Genomic DNA, 20809 nt, shown 5'->3' with positions numbered 1-20809 from the left:
CGAAACTCCTATGTCTGTTCACAATAGCTATCATCACTAAAACAATCTTACAGTGGTTTAAACAGCCCATAATAATCACTAGCCCTTCCCAAATGCACAAAGTAAATTACTTAGAGGAATTCAAGGATATGAAATTAATGTGCATAGTAAACCCTGTGAATCAGAGCTGATCTCCAAACTAATTTTCAGTATCACAGAGCATAAAGTTAAAATTACACATTTCAAACATTTTGACAGAGATCACTTCAGCAATATTTATGAACCCCACAATTTCATTAATTTTTCATGTCTTCTATCTCCTAACCTTTGGCATTCCACTGACCTTCAAATAGACCACTCAGTAACAAATATTTTTATACACAGATAACCTTTAACTGTGTATTTATAATATGAAATTGTTTTCTAGTTTTATTGTTCCCTTTTTTTAACTTGTTCGGTCTTAATAATTTTTAATGTGTTGAACTGTTTGAAAATAAGTAACTCTGGATTGAAGTGAGTTACGTGTTGAATTGTTTGAAAGTAAGATCGTCTAGATTGAGCTCAATTATTATGGACCATATGAAGTAATAGCGAATTGGAAAAAACGCAGAAAAGCAACCGCCCAACGTGGGGCTCGAACCCACGACCCTGGGATTAAGAGTCCCATGCTCTACCGACTGAGCTAGCCGGGCAGCTGAGAGACACCCTTTTTCTAAATCTTTTCAAAGTAATAAGATTGTTTTAACTTGTTCCAAGACTTATATTTTTGTATCTAAATTTTTTCCCATAATTTTTTTGGGTAAAGTTTTATACTACTCTCAAAATTGTGTTTCATTTCCGATTCTGTGCACACAAACTTTTACTGTTTAATAAATGTTTAAACGGCCCTCTAGTGGTCAGCGGTAAAGCGGGCTGATGCAGGCGCCCCTGAATTCCCACTGAGAGGACGGAAGTGAGCGTGGGGTGCCTCCTGTTTATCCCCGAGATCCCCGCTGAGAGAGCGCTCACCCCCTGCCGCTCCGGGGACCAAGAATGTTCTCGACACCTGCGTGGCCGGACACAACAGCTGGGTCTGGAGGAACGTCCTGCGTACCTTCTAAAGAAGATCAGAATCCAAAGCACATGTGTAGAGCTGGCTGGCCTCTCGGGGGCCCCCGTGTGGCTTTGAGGTATCTGGCATTTTTCTACAACACGACGGTGGTTCAACGAAGCCATGCCCCATTGTTCACATAGTAGAAGATTATTAAAAAGCTAACGCAGTCTCAGAAATTAATTGAATTAATTGTGGTGTTTGCTCACACACAGAACTAAAAGGTAAAGACATTTATCCTACAGTATGGTAACACCTCTGTGTGGGAAGGAACCATTATTTCAAAACTCTCCCCACTAGAACGAAAAAAATTAAAGATTTATTCTGCTTTTCTAGTAGTAACCAAATAGTCCCAGTTGATGAGGGAGTGCTCTACTTTATAGGGTGGGGGAAAAAACGTAGGATTAGAAAAAGCGTAAATCGGCAAACCCTTGTAAACGAGGATTATCCTTCGAGGTTAAACCGTTATGTTAAGAATGTGAATTGGTTCAGCCACTATGGAGAACAGTATGGAGGTTCCTTAAAAAACTACAAATAGAATTACCATATGACCCAGCAATCCCACTACTGGGCATATACCCTGAGAAAACCAAAATTCAAAAGGAGTCATGTACCAAAATGTTCATTGCAGCTCTATTTACAATAGCCCGGAGATGGAAACAACCTAAGTGCCCATCATCGGATGAATGGATAAAGAAGATGTGGCACATATATACAATGGAATATTACTCAGCCTTAAAAAGAAACGAAATTGAGCTATTTGTAATGAGATGGATGGACCTAGAGTCTGTCATACAGAGTGAAGTAAGTCAGAGGGAAAGAGACGAATACCGTATGCTTACACATATATATGGAAGTTAAGAAAAAAAAATGTCATGAAGAACCTAGGGGTAAGACAGGAATAAAGACGCAGACCTACTGGAGAACGGACTTGAGGATATGGGGAGGGGGAGGGGTGAGCTTTGACAGGACGAGAGAGAGTCATGGACATATACACACTAACAAACGTAGTAAGGTAGATAGCTAGTGGGAAGCAGCCGCATGGCACAGGGATATTAGCTCGGTGCTTTGTGACAGCCTGGAAGGGTGGGATAGGGAGAGTGGGAGGGAGGGAGACGCAAGAGGGAAGACATGTGGGAACATATGTATATGTATAACTGATTCACTTTGTTATAAAGCAGAAACTAACACACCATTGTAAAGCAATTATACCCCAATAAAGATGTTTAAAAAAAAAGTTAAAAAAAAAATAATTGTTAAGGGTCACACAGGTTCAAAGCAACACTACACGGGTTACTTCCTAGATTCAAGAGTAACTGTACAATGGAAGAATCAAGCTGTCACCACCCTAACTGAGAAATTAATCTGAGTTTTGCTAGTGGTTTACTAATCTTCAATGAGATTGTGTGTCTTCAATGGTGATATAATCTGAAGTACACAAGATCAATGGTCATTATTTATTCTAGCCAAAAAATACTTTATGTGGATCTATCAACCATTAGATATTAATTCCAGTTTACAGGAAATAAAGAGAGGAACCAGACAAATGACAGCAGAAGGAAGCAATAGCACAAAATCAGAAAGTGGGAAATTCTGCAGGACAATACTTCAACAAGTATTGTATTTTTAAAAAATGACTTTTGCTAGGTTGAAAGAGATACAGTGGCCATAATAATCGATGCAATAGGTGATCCTGGATTAGCTACCATTCTGTATTGTGTATGTGTTTCTTTTTTTTTAATTATGGTAAAATAAACATAACGTAAAATTTACTACGTTAACCATTTTTACGTGCACAGTTCAGTGGCATTAGTACATTCACATTGTTGTGCAACCCTCACCACCATCCAACTCCAGAACTATTTCATCTTCCCAAATTGAAACTCTGTACCCATTAAACAACTCCCTATTCTCCCCTCAGCCCCTGGCAACTGCCGTTCTACTTTTTGTCTCCATAAATTTGACTACTCTAGGTGCCTCATGTAAGTGGAATCATATAATATTTTATCTTTTTGTGTCTAGCTTATTCCACTTAGCATAATGTTTTCAAAGTTCATCCATGTTGTAGCATACCTCCGAATATCCTTTCTTGTTAAGGCTGAATAAATATTCCATCTCATGAATATACCACATTTTGTTTATCCATTCATCAGTTGATGGGCATTTGGGTTGCTTCCACCTTTTGACTATTGTGAATAATTCTGCTCTGAGTGTCGGTGTACAAATATCTGTTCGATTCCCTGCTTTCAATTCTTTTGGGTGTATATCCAGAAATGGAATTGCTGGATCATATGGTAATTCTATGTGTAATTTTTTGAGGAAGTTCCTTTGTAATTTTAACCTTTATGTGAGTCACCTCCATAATGTGGGCCTCTGTTTCTTCATCTACAAAATATGGGGAGGTGGGGAGAGAAGGGATGAGAGTGAGAGAGGGAAGGCTAAGAAAAGGGACGGCTTAAGGAAGTCTCTAAGGAGCTCATGACCACATAGACCCCTGGACAGAAGTGCTGGTCGCTTCCATTGAGTTTCACTGAGTGAGTGTAAGAAGAAAAGCTTTTCTTATTCAGAACACAGGCACAACTTGATTTCCGCTAGATGTTAGGCCTGGGGAGGCCTAAAGGTGGAGGATGGAGGATGGGTGGCCAAGGTTGCACAGGCTGGTGGCACTGCTGGGGCCCGTCTGCCTCATACCATCTCAACCCAGCATTTCCTTCTCTACTCCCTCAACTTCTCCGTTTGCCTGTTTGTGTTCAGAGAGAAGGGGGAGAAGACAGTGTCTAGGCCATACTGAAACACAAAAACACTTGAGGGGCTTCCCTGGTGGCGCAGTTGAGAGTCCACCTGCCGTTGCAGGGGACACGGGTTCGTGCCCCGGTCCGGGAAGATCCCACATGCCGCGGAGCGGCTGGGCCCGTGAGCCATGGTTGCTGAGCCTGCGCGTCCGGAGCCTGTGCTCCGCAATGGGAGAGGCCACAGCAGTGAGAGGCCCGCGTACCGCAAAAAAAACCCCAAAACACTTGAAATTTTAATAGGGAAATTTCATTGAAAGGAACTGTACCATCTTCCAGTGTCACCATGGTCACCACGGAGATGGCTGAGATGAGCACTATGAAGACCCTGGCACTCCCGTCTCCTTTCCTCCTCCCTCTGGGTACCAACTGAAGCTAAACCACACTCCTCAGTGGTCTGGGGAGATCTTTGCAGCCAGCATGCTGATCTTTCTGCTATTTTCCTTAAATCTCTCCAAGGTCATCCACTGCCTCAGGATGAAGCCCAAATTACAAACTCCTTAATGAAGCCTGTCTGGTCTTGCCTGATCAAGATCAAGTCGCCTCTCTGGCTTCGATTACCCACCCCTACCTGTACTAGATGCTCCAACCCTACTGGGGTAGAAAGAGCAAAGCCATGGACTTTCCAGCTTCCACGCTGCCAAGTGCACTTCCCAATATTTAAGTTGCAAGATAAATGTTTACTTGTGCCATCTTCTCAGTGTGTTTAATGATACAATATACAACTTCATTTGGAAAAAGGGTCAAATGTCTGAACAATGCCTCAAATGCCCCTATGAATAGAAGACCTGGAGCAGTAGGACTTCCTGCTCTCCCCCGTGTGAGGCTCTGGTTCCCATCCTTGATTTGCTCTGTGATGTCAGAGCAAATGTGACGTCAGATGCTCTTTCCCACTCTGGTCCCCAGATTCTTCACCTACATAACAAGGAGACTGACACACAAGGACCCTGCAGGGCGGTCTCTCCTCTGGCATCGTGTGCTTCTTTGACCTTCCCTGAGACCAGCTGGTAAACTCTGGACGGGCTCCCACGCCCTTCCCACTCAGGTCCCAAACGGCATCCCTGCAGGTTGAAAGGACAGAAAGGAAATTGTGAGACTGCATGCTCACAATGGTGCCTTTGTACCCAGCATAGCCTCTTTGTTCTTTTCAGCTCAATCTCCCAGTCTTCCAGGTCAATATCCATTCCCCAGCCCTGAAAGTGGTGGGCAGCAGGGCTCGTGTGGAAGAAAGCCAAGAGCATTCAGCAAGCACTTAATACTAATAGCTACCAATTGTGGAGTCTCCACTCTGCGAAGTGCCTCCATGTTCTCAAAGGACCTTCAGCTGGATTAAATGACTTGTCCAAGACTATACAGCTAACACGTAGCAGAGCTGGGCTTGACACACCCCTGTCAAGCTGGTGCTGGGGCACCTTCAAGGCCTCCAATGTCATAACCACTTCTTCTTGTACCCCTTCTCCTTTTCCATGACCCAGGCACTTTGCAAAGTACCGTACTGTATATGTGTTAATTCATTTCAGCCTCATAACGATCCTAGGAGGAAAGTGTTGTTGTTATTATCCTCATAAGGCTAAGGAAACTGAGACGTGGAGTGGTTAAGTAACGTGCTCAAGGACACACAGCTAATGAATCTGCACGGTCAGGCTGCTCAAGATGGCTGTTCTCTTGCTCTCCGTACATCCCCTGCTTGACCAGTCCCCGCTTACTCACAGGACTGTCCAATCCCCTTAATCATAGGGCTTAATCAGTAACTAACTAGGTGCTTGCCCCCTGCCCCAGCTTCTGGTTTCCCTGGTAACTGATGAACCCCAACCTATTGTCAGTCCCCCCTCCCCCTATATATGGTAGCTTCCTTCTCCCTGCGAGTATGAAGATGGCTGCCATGTCCTATCTGCCGTACACTGTGGAGTGTTGCTCCAGGACCTTTTGCTTCAGGTGTGTAAGATTCCGTATTGTTGACGTCTCTGTTACTGTCTACAGGCTTTTTCTTTGGTCTTGCAGCTGGGCAATTATAAGGCTTGCAGGCCTGTTGGGTACAATGCGACGAATCCTAGAGCTGGAACTTGGATAAGGCAGTCTGGCTCCGGCACCCATGCTTTGGTCACTATTCACCAGTCAGCTAACAAATTCTTAAATCTGACCTTTCATTTCCTGGGGTTTATGAAGCATTTCTTGGTTGGTTGAAAAGGAATTATAGTCGAAAAGGCTCTGGTGTTACAGGACTAGGCAGATGAGTGAAGGGGCCAGGGCTGCCTGTGAGAGTAGAGGCTTGATCTAAACGGGCAGCCACTGCCGGGCATGCAGGCCCAGGACCACCAGCTCTTCTGACTTTATTTAAAAAGGAACCAGAAATCTGGACTTTAAGCAAAAATTCCTGATTTTCAAATGTTGACAACTAACTTTTTTTAGTTAGTTGCTCGCTGAACAAAACCCACCCATGGGTCACTTGTAACCTGCAGGCTGCCAGTCTACATCTCTGGAGTAGACTGAGTCAGTCAGTCCCTGAACCTTCCAGGATTGGTTCAGTGGTGGAGACAGGCCTCCCTGCCCTCCTGCCATCTCAGACATGATGGGGAGAGGCTCCTGCCACCAAGGGTTAGAGCAGAGGCCCCATGCCTCACTACCAAAGACATCCCCTCCTGGGCCAGAACCCCCCACCCTGAGACCCCCAGTCCTCAGGGAATTACCACCTGATCTGGTGGGTCAGACCAGGATTCCAGGCTCAATTTGAACACTTCTTACCCAGAGACTGTCCTCTGTCTCCCTAGGACTGCAGCTGTGGAGGGAGGGGCTGCTCCAGCCATGCCGTTGTCCAGTCTTTTTTCTTTTTTTTTGAAAGTACTATCAAGTTTTGTAGGAGAAAGGAAAGAGAGGGTTTTTTTTTATTAATTTATTTTATTTTTGGCTGCGTTGGGTCTTCGTTGCTGCGCACGAACTTTCTCTAGTTGCGGTGCACGGGCTTCTCACTGCGGTGGCTTCACTTGTTGCAGAGCATGGGCTCTAGGCCCACAGGGGGCTTCAGTAGTTGTGGTGCACGGGCTTAGTTGCTCCACAGCATGTGGGATCTTCCAGGACCAGGGATTGAACCCATGTCCCCTGCATTGGCAGGCAGATTCTTAACCACTGCACCACCAGGGAAGCCCCCGTTGTCCAATCTTGCCACACACAGTGGGCACACGAGAAGCCTCTGCATTCCTGAGGAGGGGCAAGTCACTGGCATGTATGTACCTTTGACCTCCCAGCCCTCTTAGTCCATTTGGGAGCCTGTTCATTGCATGGAGTCTTAGAGCTGGAAGTCACCCAACTGCTCATTTACAAAGTAGGAAATAAGTCCCCATAGGGCCATTTTAAAATCTCAGACTTGAACAGATATTTGTACACCAATGTTCATAATAGCCAAAAGATAGAAACAACTTAATTGCCTAGCAACAGATCAGTGGATAAACAAAATATAGTATATGCATACAGTGGAATAGTATTCAGTCATAAAAAGGAATGAAATTTTGACATATGCTACAACATAGATGGACCTTAAAAAATTATGCTAAGGGCTTCCCTGGTGGCGCAGTGGTTGAGAGTCCGCCTGCCGATGCAGGGGACATGTGTTCGTGCCCCGGTCTGGGAAAATCCCACATGCCGCGGAGCGGCTGGGCCTGTGAGCCATGGCCGCTGAGCCTGCGTGTCCGGAGCCTGTGCTCCGCAGCGGGAGAGGCCACAACAGTGAGAGGCCCGCGTACCGCAAAAAAAAAAAAAAAAAATTATGCTAAGTGAAATAAGCCAAGCACAGAAGCAACATGGTAAATATTGTTCCACTTATATGAGGTACCTAGAATAGTCAAATTCGTAGAGACAGAAAGTAGAATAGAGGTTACCAGGGTCTGGGAAAAGCAAGGAAGGGAGAGGTATTGTGAAATGAGTATGCAGTTTCGGTTGGGGATGATGAAAAAGTTTCAGGTATAGACAGTTGTAATAGTTATACAACACTGTGAATATATTTATTGCCACTGAATTGTATACTTACAAATGGTTATAAATATTATATTTTACCACAATAAAAAATATCCGAAGCCCTCAGTACACTTATTAGTGGAGTCCCCACCCAAACACCATATCAAACATATTAACATTTTAGAAAGCTCTATGCGTTGAGGAAGGCAAGGATTTCTGCTTCTGGCTATGTTGTACCAGCTTGTAGCAGACCAACTATCCTGCCAAGATCTACTAGGAAAGCTGGATAAAATACAAAAAGCGGCTGAGACAGAAGACAGAAGAGTGGTTCCATTTTGGGAAAGTAGTAATGGAAGAGGGTGTGAGAGGGCCTCCAGGGATGTTGGTCATGGTCTCTTTCTTGATTTGGGTGCTGTTTACCTGAGTGTGTTCACTTTGTGAAAATTTGAGTTAAACATTTACGACATTTGTGCTTTTTAAAATATTAACATTATACTTTAATACAAAAGTTTATCAAAAGTCCTATCTGAGTTGAATTGATGTAGTGTTATGCCTTTAGACATTTATGTACTCATGCATTCATTCATAAGTTTCTTTCTTTAAAAAGCATTCTTGCAAGCCCTTGGCACTGTGTCTGAAGGAAAAAATGTCCCTGGTCTGGAGAAGGGATGGAGACTGCCCACATTTCCCCCAGAAGGTTGGACTGGGCAGATCTAGGGCTAGAATTCAGAGCCCCCTCATGCAAATGCACTTTTCTTTTTTTTTAATTTTATTTTATTGAAGTATAGTTGATTTACAGTGTCGTGTTAATTTCTGCTGTACAGCAAAGTGATTTAGTTATACATATCTATATTCTTTTTCATATTCTTCTCCATTATGGCTTATCACAGGATACTGAAAATAGTTCCCTGTGCTATACAGGAGGACCTTGTTTATCCATCCTATACATAATAGTTTGCATCTGCTAATCCCAAACTCCCAATCCTTCACTCTCCCACCGCCTTTCCCCCTTGGCAACCACAAGTCTGTTCTCTATGTCTGTGAGTCTGTTTCTGTTTTGTAGATAGGTTCATTTGTGTCATATTTTAGATTCCACATATAAATGGTATATGGAGCTGGGTCTTTTGGCTACTTCCAGGTAGGAATTCAATTGGAAGAGAAACTTGCTGCACTGGAAGGAAGAAGTCAGTGTTGGAACCCCAGGAAGGGAGACAGACATCCTGGCCCTCAACCCTTCTTGTTTTCCTCAGGACTGTGCTGCTGGGGGCTAACCAGCAGACCAGTGAATACCACGCTGGGGCCAGGCCCTTCTCCCAGAAGAGAATGGCATGGGTCAAAGTCCTCATCCGGTGTCCGTACCCTCCCGCATATATTAATTCATTAAACAAACATTTATTAAATGCCACATTTATTAATGCCTACTGTGTAGCTAGCACAATCAGGTCCAAAAAACTAAACTCAAAAAATTAAAAGCTAGGTAGAGCCTTGGAGGTCACTGACTCTAACCTGCTTACCTCATGGATAGGGAGCCAGAGAGGCCCAGAGGGAAAAGGGCCTTGCTTTTGCCAAAAAGCAAATGAGGAGCAGACTTGGGACAGAGTCCTAGGTCTCCTGATGCCCAGGCCAGTGCCCTTTCTACCAGCCCCCAGCCCTTTCATCCACTCCACCTCCACCTAGCCACATCCAAATTCCTCCCTTGTTATATAATTGTAGCTCTCTATGTGGAAAACATGAGCACCCTTCAGAACTTCAACTCTGTTCTGATAATTTAAGGAGAAAAGATGCTCTGGTGAAAAGCCTCTGTGTGGAAACTATTAAATATTTAACAGCAGATTTGAGTTCTCGACTGGCAGGGGCCAAGAGAGAGAAGTCTTAAATTTTCATCCACAGAGAATCCCAGTGTCTTCACTGACCCCTAGCTGACTCCCCCAAACCTTGGAGGAAGGGATAGACTGGACCCAGAGCCATCAGGGACCGGAGGTAACAACAGCAACCTTTTATTGAGTGCTTACTATATGATAGGCAATTTCTAGTCAAATTTCAGAGCAAGTCAGATAGGAATTTCCCACATATGGGGAAATCAAGGCTCAGAAAGATACGTAGATTTGCTCAAGGTCACACGGAAAGTTAGGGACAGAGCTGTCCGGATCCTCACCCAAACTACAAAGCAACAGAAAGACATGCCAGCACATTGCTAAACAGTCTCTCAAAATACACACCACGTAGATCCTGGCATATACCAAAAGAAATGTTTATAGAGATCAAAGTTAAACAGCTCCGAGAGAGCTTTTAGATTGTCCTTTGTACAATAGAGCAAAGAAGTCAAAGACTGGCCAAGCTGGAGACTCAGGCGAAGTGCTCAGAGCAAGCAGGGCCTGGGCAGCGTTAAGAGTCCCAGCCACTTTGGGCCCCCCATGCCCACCCCACTCCCAGGCTAAGCCATTGGTCCTGATGGGTCCAAGTGACTGGCTGCATCAGATATCTTTGCTTTTTTCATATGTTTCCTAGAACCTCTCTTGGAGACATATAGACAGGGAAGACAGAGAAACCATGACCCACAGGGGTTAGGGTGATCACCATCCGGGTTTGCCCAGTCTTAACACTGAAAGTTCCAGCTTCTTGGAAACCAGTCCCAGGCAAATGGTTGCTCACCCTGTGTCAGGGTGGCCTGCTTTCCTCCTGGGACCTTGTCAAACTGAGAAATCCAGGCTGTGACATGGGCTCCCTGTGTTACCTTGGACAGTGCCCTCCTCTTCCTGGACCTCAGTTTCCTCTAAAACAGGGGCTTGGCTAGGACCTCTGAGGAGGGTGCTTCTAGCTTACACATTCCTTGGTTTATAAGTCTATATCTTGCTGATCAAATTAATGGTATCTTTCTGTCCCCATATTGCCATCTCCCTCTACAATAATCCAAGGTGACAACTGGATTCCTTCAGGAATGACCCTTCCCACTCCACGCCCCTTCCCCTGTCCTGCCCCCCACACCCTTCCTTTGTCCATTCATTAAGTGTGTCAATTAGGAGGTGATTATTCATCCTAACTACAGAAGAAGGGCATTTAAAATGGAGCTCACTCCACCCTCGGGGAAGTGAAAGTGGGTTTACAGATTCCTGTTTACTTGACACTTTTTTTTTTTTTTGCGGTACGCGGGCCTCTCACTGTTGTGGCCTCTCCCGTTGCGGAGCACAGGCTCCGGATGCGCAGGTTCAGTGGCCATGGCTCATGGGCCCAGCCACTCCGCGGCATGTGGGATCTTCCCGGACCGGGGCACGAACCCGTGTCCCCTGCATCGGCAGGCAGACTCTCAACCACTGCACCACCAGGGAAGCCCTACTTGACATTTTAATCAGCGAGCTAAGAGCAGAGAAACTTTAAGTGGAAGGGTCAAGAGTCAGGGCCACACACATTTCCATTTCAGCAAGGAATCTTCCAGCACCCACATCAGCCCAGAGGCTATCGTGAGGGTGAGACAAACATATTGGAGAAGCAAGGTCCCTGGCTTGGAGGACCACCTGCTCAGCCCAGGGAGGGGGTTGTACTCATAGGGACTGAACCCGGGGTGCCCTGTGGCAGGTGCCCTGAGGGTCCCCAGGAAGTGGGGGAAGCCCAAACAAATGGTGGCTGGAGGGCATGACTTTATCAGTGCAAACCTGCCATAACTGGGAGGCCGGAAACGTTCTTTCTGTCAGGCCCAAGCCACTGTTTGTGGTCCTTGAGTGCTTTAAAAGAGATAGCTGAAAATGCTTTAAGAGGTGGGGAGGGCAGGGGCAGGAAAGGGGATTCACATTCAGGTTGCTGAAAGGCCAGGGGACAGCAGCCAGGCCAGCAGAGCAGCACGGCACAAAATAAGCAGGGAATGTGGGACACAGGCCAGTGCCCCTTCTAGCAGGCTTGACACCCCAGGTATAGGGGACAGCGTGAGTGGATTCGCGCGGGGTCCAGGGTCCAGAGAAGACTGGAGAGGGAGCCCATGGTGCGGGCACAGGCTTCTGGGCTTTACCTTGTTAGTTCCTGCTTCTCATACTGGGGTTCTCCGTGGTGCTAACACAGGGTGTATTTGGAGCATCAGTCACTTGAGGATGGGGACATTATTTTTATTGTGGAATAAACATGGATATAGTATGAAGCAGACTGCAGACTGGATGAATTTTGAAGATGAAACTCGAGGTTTTAAGGAACATTTCACTCACAGCTGAATGCAGAGCCTTTCAGAGTACTTCAGTGGAGAAGTCTGGGGGAGCACTCCCAGACAGCAGGGACCCAGAGAAGGGTTTAAAGCAGAGAAGTGGCAAGGTCAGCTTTCCAGTTTATGGCCTGCAGGAGTGTCAGAGGAAGGTAGGAAGGCTACAGAAAAGGGTCCTTTGAGCTCGGCCTTGATGTAGGCTGGGATTTCGACAGGGAAAGATGGGGCTGGGAGGGGTTCCTGGGTGGGGGGCACATGAGGCTGCTGATGCTGGAATGACAGCCTGGGACAGTGGGATGCTGGGAGTTGATTGCCATGTCCTGGGTGTAGGGAAGGCCTATACTTCCTTTCTAAGAAGGCCACACAGTCACGCCAGCTAAGAACACATCAGCTAAGAATACATTAGGGTTTTGATATGTAGTTATGAACTTGAACTCCAGACCAGCTTTGAATCTCAGCTCTGCCAGTTAGCTACAGTGGAACCTTGCACAATTTATTCACCTACTCCATGCCTTATTTTTCTCACCTAGGAAATGGGGATCTATAAACAACAAGGCATTTGGAACAGGCCTGACTCAGCAAACACTCAATAATTGTTAGCTCTTCATATTTTCATTGCTCAGTTTCGAATGTTTTCTAATTTCCATTATGATTTAGTTTTTGCATTATTTAGAAGCTTTTTCTCAAACATAGGATTTTGTTTTCTTAATTTTGTTGTTATTGATTTCCAACTTCAATGGACTGTGATTGGAAACTGTATGTCTGTATAGTAAGGATTTATTAGTTTTTGTTGAAAGTTGTTCTATGGCTAGTTCGTGGTTAATTTTTTTTTAAGTATTTCATGAACACTGGAAAGAATGTATATTCTCTAACTGTTGGGTGCAGGGTTTTATACTTATCCATTTGATCAAGCTTGTTAAGTGTGTTATTGAAATTTTCTATACCCTAATTGTTTTTAACCTGTCGAGCTCTCAGTTACTGAGAGAGGTATGTTAAAAATCTGCCACCATGATCATGGATTTAGCCATTTCTCCCTTGCAATTCTACCAGTTGTTTTTATGTGAATATAAGCTAAACTTTTTCAAATATCTTACTGGAGAATTGTTATTTTATATCATTATATAATGATCTTCTTTATCCCTAATAATGCTTTTACGCCTTCAGACCCCATTAACGCTTTAATGCCTTCAGCATTGTTATAGATGTTAACAATTCTAGACCAATGGAATAGTACCGCCATTTGTATTTGCTCGGATTCGTATTTGCTAGGTGTGCCATTTTCCATCCATTTTACTTCCAATCTGTTTTTGCCCTTATGTTTAGGTGTGTCTGTGTAAAGAGCATAAAGCAGGATTATGGGGTTATTTTTAAAATCCAGTCTGACAATCTCTGGCCATAAATTGCTTGTGTGTGTGTGTGTGGTGTGCGTGTGTCCTTGTCCCCGGAGCCAGCACAGGGCCTGACACACAGTCAGCCTTCAAGAAATGTTTGCTAAATGTCAAATTGATCCCCATGGCCAGAATGAAAACATACGGTAACGAGTGCTATCACGTATTGGGACTGTACTATTCGGGAGGCCCAGTGCCAATGCTGCAGAGAGCATGGTCTCAAGTACAAGTGGGGGCGGTTGAGGTCCAGGGAGGTCAGATGATCTGCTCAAGGGTCACACAGCCCAGAAGCGCCTCAGGGCCTGTGCTTTTTCCTCCAAGGCCACTACCTGTACTGTAAGCACTCCCCCTTTACCTTTGTGCTGCCTATCGTCCCCCACTCAATGCCAGCCTCCCCCAGCCCAAACCCTCTATTGTAGCTCCATGTTAGACCATGTGGGGTGAGTCCATGCTTCTAGCCTCCCCAGGCTGCTGGTCACCAGGGAGGCTGGAAGGAATGAGTGGAAGCTACAGACTTTAGCCAGAGGTGAGCACCCCTCCCCAACCCTCCTCCACAGGCAAGCTCAGCTCATAGGATGTCTGCATTAGTTTCCTAGGGCTGCCATAACAAATTAGCACAAATGGGGTGGCTTAACAGAAATTTATTCTCTCCCAGTTCTCTGGAGGCTAGAAGTCTACGATCAAGGTGTCAGCAGGGACACGTTCCTTTGGAAGGCTCAAGGGAAGAATCCTTCCTTGCCACTTCCAGCTTCCGGTGGGTTGCTGGCAATCCTCGGCTTGTAGATGTATCACTCCAGTCTCTGTTTCCATCTTCATACACCACTCTCCTGTCTGTGTGTCTGTCTTCATGTGACCTTCTTATAAGGACACCAGTCATTGGATTTAGGGCCAAGCCTAATCCATTATGACTTCATCTTAACTTGATTACATCTGCAAGGATCCTATTTCCAAATAAGGTTATATTCACAGGTACCTGGGGTTGGATTTCAGTGTACCTTCTGGGAGGACACAACTCAGTTCATAGCAACATCTGCTTTCAAATATGGTTGGCAACCCGAGGATCATGCTGTCTATAACTGACCCCCAACCCATAGGGACTCTGGATCCTCTCATCCCCACAAGCTGTCACTCCTCCATCACCCCCTCTCTCCTCAATGTTCAACCTCCACCATTCTGCTCCTTCCCACCAGCATCTAAAGGGCCACCACCTTCCCTCACAGCCCTTTGTGACCTCTCACCCTCTGGCCTCCATCACGGGCCACTTTGAAAGAGCTGTCTACATTTGCAATCTCTAGCTTCTCCCCTCCCCTCCTGTCCTCCAGCTGCTAGAATCTGACTTTCCCCATCCAGCCTTTCCCATTTTTTCCCAGGAGGTATAGTGGTCAGACTCCAGACATCAGACAGTGTCTTGATGTCTCTGCTTTAGCCCAAGGCCACCCTCCTCTTGCAACCCCCACATCTGCAAGGGCCTCTGGAACATTTACCCTCTGAGCTCCTATTAAATTAAAACAACTGTGGAAGGTAGGGAGCCATGAGCCGTCTCCACATTAACTCATATCATTTCTGTCTTGATTAACTCCAGTCTGACAACTCATATTAGAGGCAGGCAGGATGGCGGGCCTGGGGTGGTATCAGCTATTGCCAGTTGCCTATATGCCACTTCCGTACTTGGAGTCTCAGTTTGCTCCTCCATGAAATGGGGATAATGCCACCTGGTTCCTAAGGATGCTGTGAGGATGAATGGGGGTGATGTCATAAAGGAGGTCTGGAGAATGTAATAGGTTGAATGAAGGTAGGTTCCAGAGCAGGTTCAGGCCAGTTGGCCCAGTTCACAGAAGCCTGGATTTTAGAAGCAGTCTTCTGGAACCCCGGGGAGGCTTTGGAAGACCCTGCCCAGGCTGAGGGAAAGGGGAAAGAGACGAAAGACCATATCATACACAGGCAAACAGGAGAGTGAGGACACACAGAGCAGTTGTCACTCATTCATCAAACATTTATTGAGAGCCTACCGTATAAGCAATACAAGCAAGACTCAGACACAGATATTTACACTCTATGACTGAAGAAGAAATGGAAACATACTCAGCATCCAGTTTGCTATCCTTCATGGGCAGAGCATTGCACAGGGGACCAGGAAGACCTGTGTGCCTGCCCTTGTCCTCCAAGGTGGGCAGAGGAACTGCAGGGATGCCAGCAGAGTGGAAAGCCGAGAGCCATAACAGAGAAAAGACTCGAGGCACACAAGGAAGGGGTGCAAAGCAGGACACGAGGGCCCCAAAAATTTTCACAGAGAGCAGGCTGGGGTTGAGGAAAGGTCTAGAACATCTGCCTGGGGTTCCAACATTTGAAATGCTCCATGGAGGACCTGGGAGTGAGGTGACTTGGAAGAGAAAGAAAGGCTCAGCTGCCCCTGTCCTGAAGGGAAAAGAGAAAGGTGGCCAGGGTTGGGAGGGACTCCCGGGCTGTGTGACTCAGGGTAGGAGTGCAGGAACGCGTCCTGTCCTCTTCAGGGAACAATTCAGCAGAGTAAGCTCGCCAAGGCTGAGGCACTGGGGCCTGGCTGCTACAAGGGGCCAGGGGATCATCTCTGCAAGCTGAAGATGTCTTTAAGCCAGCCACCCACACACCTCCTGGCACAGGGTCCACGGCTCTATACCTCCTCCCACTTGGAGGGGCTTCAGAAGTCTGAGCATCCCCTCACACCTCTCCCCTGCATGCCACTGAGGAGGCTGGGATGTGCTGGGTTAATGACAATATAAGATGTCCTTGCGATTCATTCAGGCCATCACTCCCCACTCTTCTCCCCTCCGCTGCAGCACCTGACACCACAGCCGACCCAGGGTCCATTCACTCATTCAGAGGCACCTGGCTCCTTTGTTGCCTCTATGCCCGGGACACAAGTTGTCCTTTGGCCTCTTTGAGCATTTTACCCCCATTCTTGGCATCTGGCAGATGAGCCAAAAGCGATTAAGAGTGAGGGCTTTGGGGGCTTCCCTGGTGGCGCAGTGGTTGAGAGTCAGCCTGCCGATGCAGGGGACGCGGGTTCGTGCCCCGGTCCGGGAAGATCCCGCATGCTGTGGAGAGACTGGGCCCGTGAGCCATGGCCGCTGAGCCTGCGTGTCCGGAGCCTGTGCTCCGCAATGGGAGAGGCCATGATAGTGAGAGGACCGCTGCGTGTCCGGAGCCTGTGCTCCGCAATGGGAGAGGCCATGATAGTGAGAGGACCGCGTACTGCAAAAAAAAAAAAAAAAAAAAAAAAAAAAAAAAAAAAAGAGTTTGGGCTTTGGAATCAGGCAGGGAGCTGCAGTTTGAAATGCTTGCTATGCCGCCTCACAAGCTGTGTGACCTTGGGCAATTCCCTAACTTCTCTGAGCCTTCGTTTCCTCCTTACAATGTGAATAATACTACACACCTCAAAATCCTTTTTGAGGACCAAGCATACAAAAGCCCTGTGCCTGCCTCATTGCCCAGTGCTCAACAAATGCCAGCTCGCTACTTTTCTTGCTCAACAAGTTTTGGTGTTTGTTCTTTCCCTCAGAAATCTCATTTATTCTGCACTTCTGCATGGGCATTTCCCTCATGCCCCTCTTAACATCTAGTGACGATGCACTCTTCTAGCTCACCTTTCCAGACAGTCTTCTCAGAGTGCCCCGTCCCCCGTGACTTCCTCCTCACTATCCCCTCAGTGCTGGGGTCAGGACCATGCTGAATGCACCCCTGACTGGGGGCTGTCCTTCTGGGGCACACCTGGCTCCTATTTCCACACACAAGGCAGTTGCAAGGGAAGCCTCCAGAGTGCTGGCTCAGAGCTGGGCCCATGGTTTGAGACTACCAATATAGGTATTTGATCTGACCCTCCACAGGAGCCACAGTCCTCTTCTGGGCAACGTGATCCTTTTATGACATGAGTCAGTAAAGTTCACCCTGACCTTGATAAAGGGAACAGTTCACAAGAACTAAGAGTTAAATGAACAGTGTTGTGGCGAGAAATGACCCTGAAAACATTTTGCAAGTAAAGAGTGATTAGAAAAGAACACAGAGGGGGTAAAAAATTAATCATTTATCTGGAAATTATTACAGGGAATTATCAACCCACTCATTTTATAGATAAGAAACCGAGGCTCAGACAGGCAGAGTGACCTGCTTAAGGTACAGAGCATGGCGGAGCAAGGGCTTCTGATCAGGCCGGCTCCAAGTTGAATGTCTTTGCCTCCCATACCCTAGGGCCCACTGTATGGTATTTATGGAGTCATTAGTGTAACTTTCTACAATATTCTTTAAACAGAATGATTTTAGAAATGACCATTGCCCTCAGGTTCTATTTAATAAGCTATTATTTCTTATTTAGAGCACTTGCAGCTCCCACACAGGTCTCATGTTCTCTTGGGAGAGCACCCCATGTCCCACCGTTTTAGTTCTTATGGCTGGTCCCGTGGACAGCAGGGAATGGGCTGCAGGAAGACAGGTGAGAACTGTAGTAGTGGCTCCTTATCCCTCCTGTTGCTTCCACAAAGCACATTTCTCTGCACATGAGGGAGAAATGAGCTGCAAGAGACCCACTTTTAAAATAACACTGAGAAAAATAAGCAAGGCTTGGAGCTATCAGTGAATCACTACAGTTCTTTACTTTGCAAAACATTATTTTCTTTTTAAGCGGACAAGCACTCCAAGGAATACAGATTCTTCTGTACTGTGGTACTTTAGAGGAACAATGGTATCACCCACACCATGAGGCACAGGGACTCTCATTCCATCAAGGGCTAGCTGTGGGCCTCACCCCCTTCCTCCTTCCAGCTGCTCTGGGATGACAAATCTGCAGACATTTGAGTTGACCCAAGATCCTTCGTGGGCTCCTGACTTGGACACCAGGCAGTGGGGAATAGGTTTTTTTCCCTCTACCTTCAAGCATCAAGTCTTCCTCTGTCAGAAGTATCAGGCATGAAATTTATGAGCAAGTATTTGCAAGGATGCAAATACAAATTCTGACCTCTGATGACCTAATCTCCTCAACTGATGTGTGCTGAGAATGCTTTATGGTGGCTCTGCATCAATATGAGGATCGAGTGCTGTCCACCAGAGAAGGGATTTCAATCAGTTGCCTTTTGATTTACCTTCAGTGGTGCATTTGGAGAGCAGGGGGAGAAGATGTTGTTAAGGCCTATATCATGCAAACACTCCCACCTGTCCCATTTCAGTTACAGACCTTCAGGCTCAAAGGGATTTCCGAAATCATCTAGCAACTACACACCCCCATCTGATGCATCAGTTCTGTCTCCAACAGTCTCTGTTGTAATAACTCCAAAGGCAGGGAGCTCACTATATCATGAAGCTCAGGTGCTCAAAAATGGGAAAGGTCTGCCCTAACGAGGGATGGAAACCTGCTTCCCATGACTTCTCTCCCACAGGTCCCAGTTCTGTCCTATGTGAGCCACTCAGGTCACTGCTGCTCTACCCCACTGCCCCCCCCCCCACAAGCTGCATAGCTCCAGGCCTTCTGGCTGCTCCTTGCAGCCACTTTTCATGCAACAGCTAGCATGTTCAGGGTCATAGCATACTGCTGGATGAGTGATGGTGGGGTCAGCCAAGCCCCCAGGATCCAGGGAGGACAAGAAGCAGGCAGGCCTTGCAGATGAAAGCTCAGAAATCTTGAGCCATCAAGGGCTACCTGATATCCCTGAAGTCCCTCCACTCTAGGTTTCTGAAAACAGCGCACACCCCTCTCTCACAGCTCCCTTATAACAACAAAAGCGGGGAGATCAGCTCGGTGCTTTGTGACCACCTGGAGGGATGGGATAGAGAGGGTGGGAGGGAGGGAGACGCAAGGGGGAAGAGATATGGAAACATATGTATATGTATAACTGATTCACTTTGTTATGAAGCAGAAACTAACACACCATTGTAAAGCAATTATACTCCAATAAAGATGTAAAAAAAAAAACTCATGAAAAAATAAAAACAAAAGGGAACATAAAGCAGGAGTCAGATTAAGTGCCTTAGAGGACGATGAATGGAGCTCACACTGTTTGCAGGGGTTGTGCCAGCAGGCTCAAAGGGCTAGATGTGGCAGAGTCCCCCGGGTTCATCTAATCCTTACCTCTCCTTGTACAGATGAGGGAACTGAGGCCAGGGAGGAAGGGACTCACCCTGGGTCACACAGGTTAGTGGTGAACTCCTGGTCTTAAGTAATCTCCCCGGCCAAAGGGCCTGCTTCTCCATTGGAACCCAGAACACGGGCCCTAAAGTCAGCCACTGCTCCTTGACATCATCACTCCAAACCCAAGTGGCATAATCTGCCGCATCACTCTTGGTACCGACGGAGCGGCGGGTGGTCCTTACTGAGAGGTGTGGTTCTGAGGATTCAGGCCTAATCAGAGAGCGCGGTAGCTGGGGCAGGGCAGTCGGAGAACAGTCGGAGGTCCATGGGGCGCTTGGCCCGGCCGGCCGCAGAGCTCTCGCAGGCCCTGGCGGAAGTCGCGGCGCAGCAGGCAGTAGAGCATCGGATTGAGGCAGTTGTTGGAGCGCGCCAGGCAGATGGACAGGGGGAAGAGGAAGGCCTGAGACAGGAAGTAGGCGCGGTCCTAGGGCACGACGTTCAGCTTGACCAGCACCCCCCAGAGCGTAAGTGCTTGGTTGGGCAGCCAGCAGAGCACGAAGGCCAGCAGCACGCAGGCCAGCGCGCGAGTAACCCGGGACCGTCATCGGAGCCGGACCCCAGGCGGCCAGCATGCCCGCCGCCAACGCAGGAAAGGTAGAAACAGCAGCGAGCAGGTGCCCAGCGTGGCCAGCCACAGCACAAAGGCCACGGCGATCTTTTGCAGATGGTAGAAGGCCAGCCAGTCGGGACCGCCATCGGGGAAGGGCAGCAGGCACAAGCGTTCGCCCCTGACGCTGGCCACTGTGGCAAACAGGGCGGTGGGCGCGGTGGCCAGGACTGCAGTGGCCCAGAGCAAGCAGCACACCCAGACAGCCCATAGGGTGCCGGGCCAACTGGGGCGCAGCGCGCTCGCCACCGCGCAGTAGCGCGCCACGCTGATGGCGCTGAGGAAGAGGCTGCTGGCTTACATGTTGAGCACCGTGAGCACCACCTTGCACATGGCATTCCCGAAGGGCCAGCTGAAGTCACGCACCATGTCAACGGCCCAGAAGGGCAGTGTCAGCACGAACTGCAGGTCGGTGGCTGCAAGGTTGAGGAGGAAGCAGTTGAGCAGGGAGCGGCGGCGCCATTGCCCACCAGCCCAAAAGTGCACAGGGCCAGCTAGGCGCCAGCGATCAGTGCGCGCAGCGCCAGCTTTCGCCACACCCTCCAGGCCGTCCAGGTCTGCGGGGACCCAAGGTCGGGCGAGTGCTCTCAGATCCGTTGCCCACGGAACGGTTAGGGGGCTGCCCCGACGACGCGTCTCCAAGCCAGTTCAGGGGGAGCACGGCCCCGATG

General features: G+C 47.6%; 1 non-coding gene across 1 annotated transcript; it reads right to left on the bottom strand.

Annotated features, from left to right (window-relative positions):
* Positions 1–598: 598 nt before the first annotated feature.
* Positions 599–671, bottom strand: TRNAK-CUU (transfer RNA lysine (anticodon CUU)). The gene has a single exon. It is a non-coding gene; the product is annotated as a tRNA-Lys (tRNA).
* Positions 672–20809: the final 20138 nt, after the last annotated feature.

This window comes from Phocoena phocoena, chromosome 2, assembly GCF_963924675.1.
Source record: "Phocoena phocoena chromosome 2, mPhoPho1.1, whole genome shotgun sequence".
Lineage (NCBI taxonomy): Eukaryota > Metazoa > Chordata > Mammalia > Artiodactyla > Phocoenidae > Phocoena > Phocoena phocoena.
Note: the sequence above shows the minus strand (reverse complement) of the source record. Positions and strands in the feature narration are given on the sequence as shown.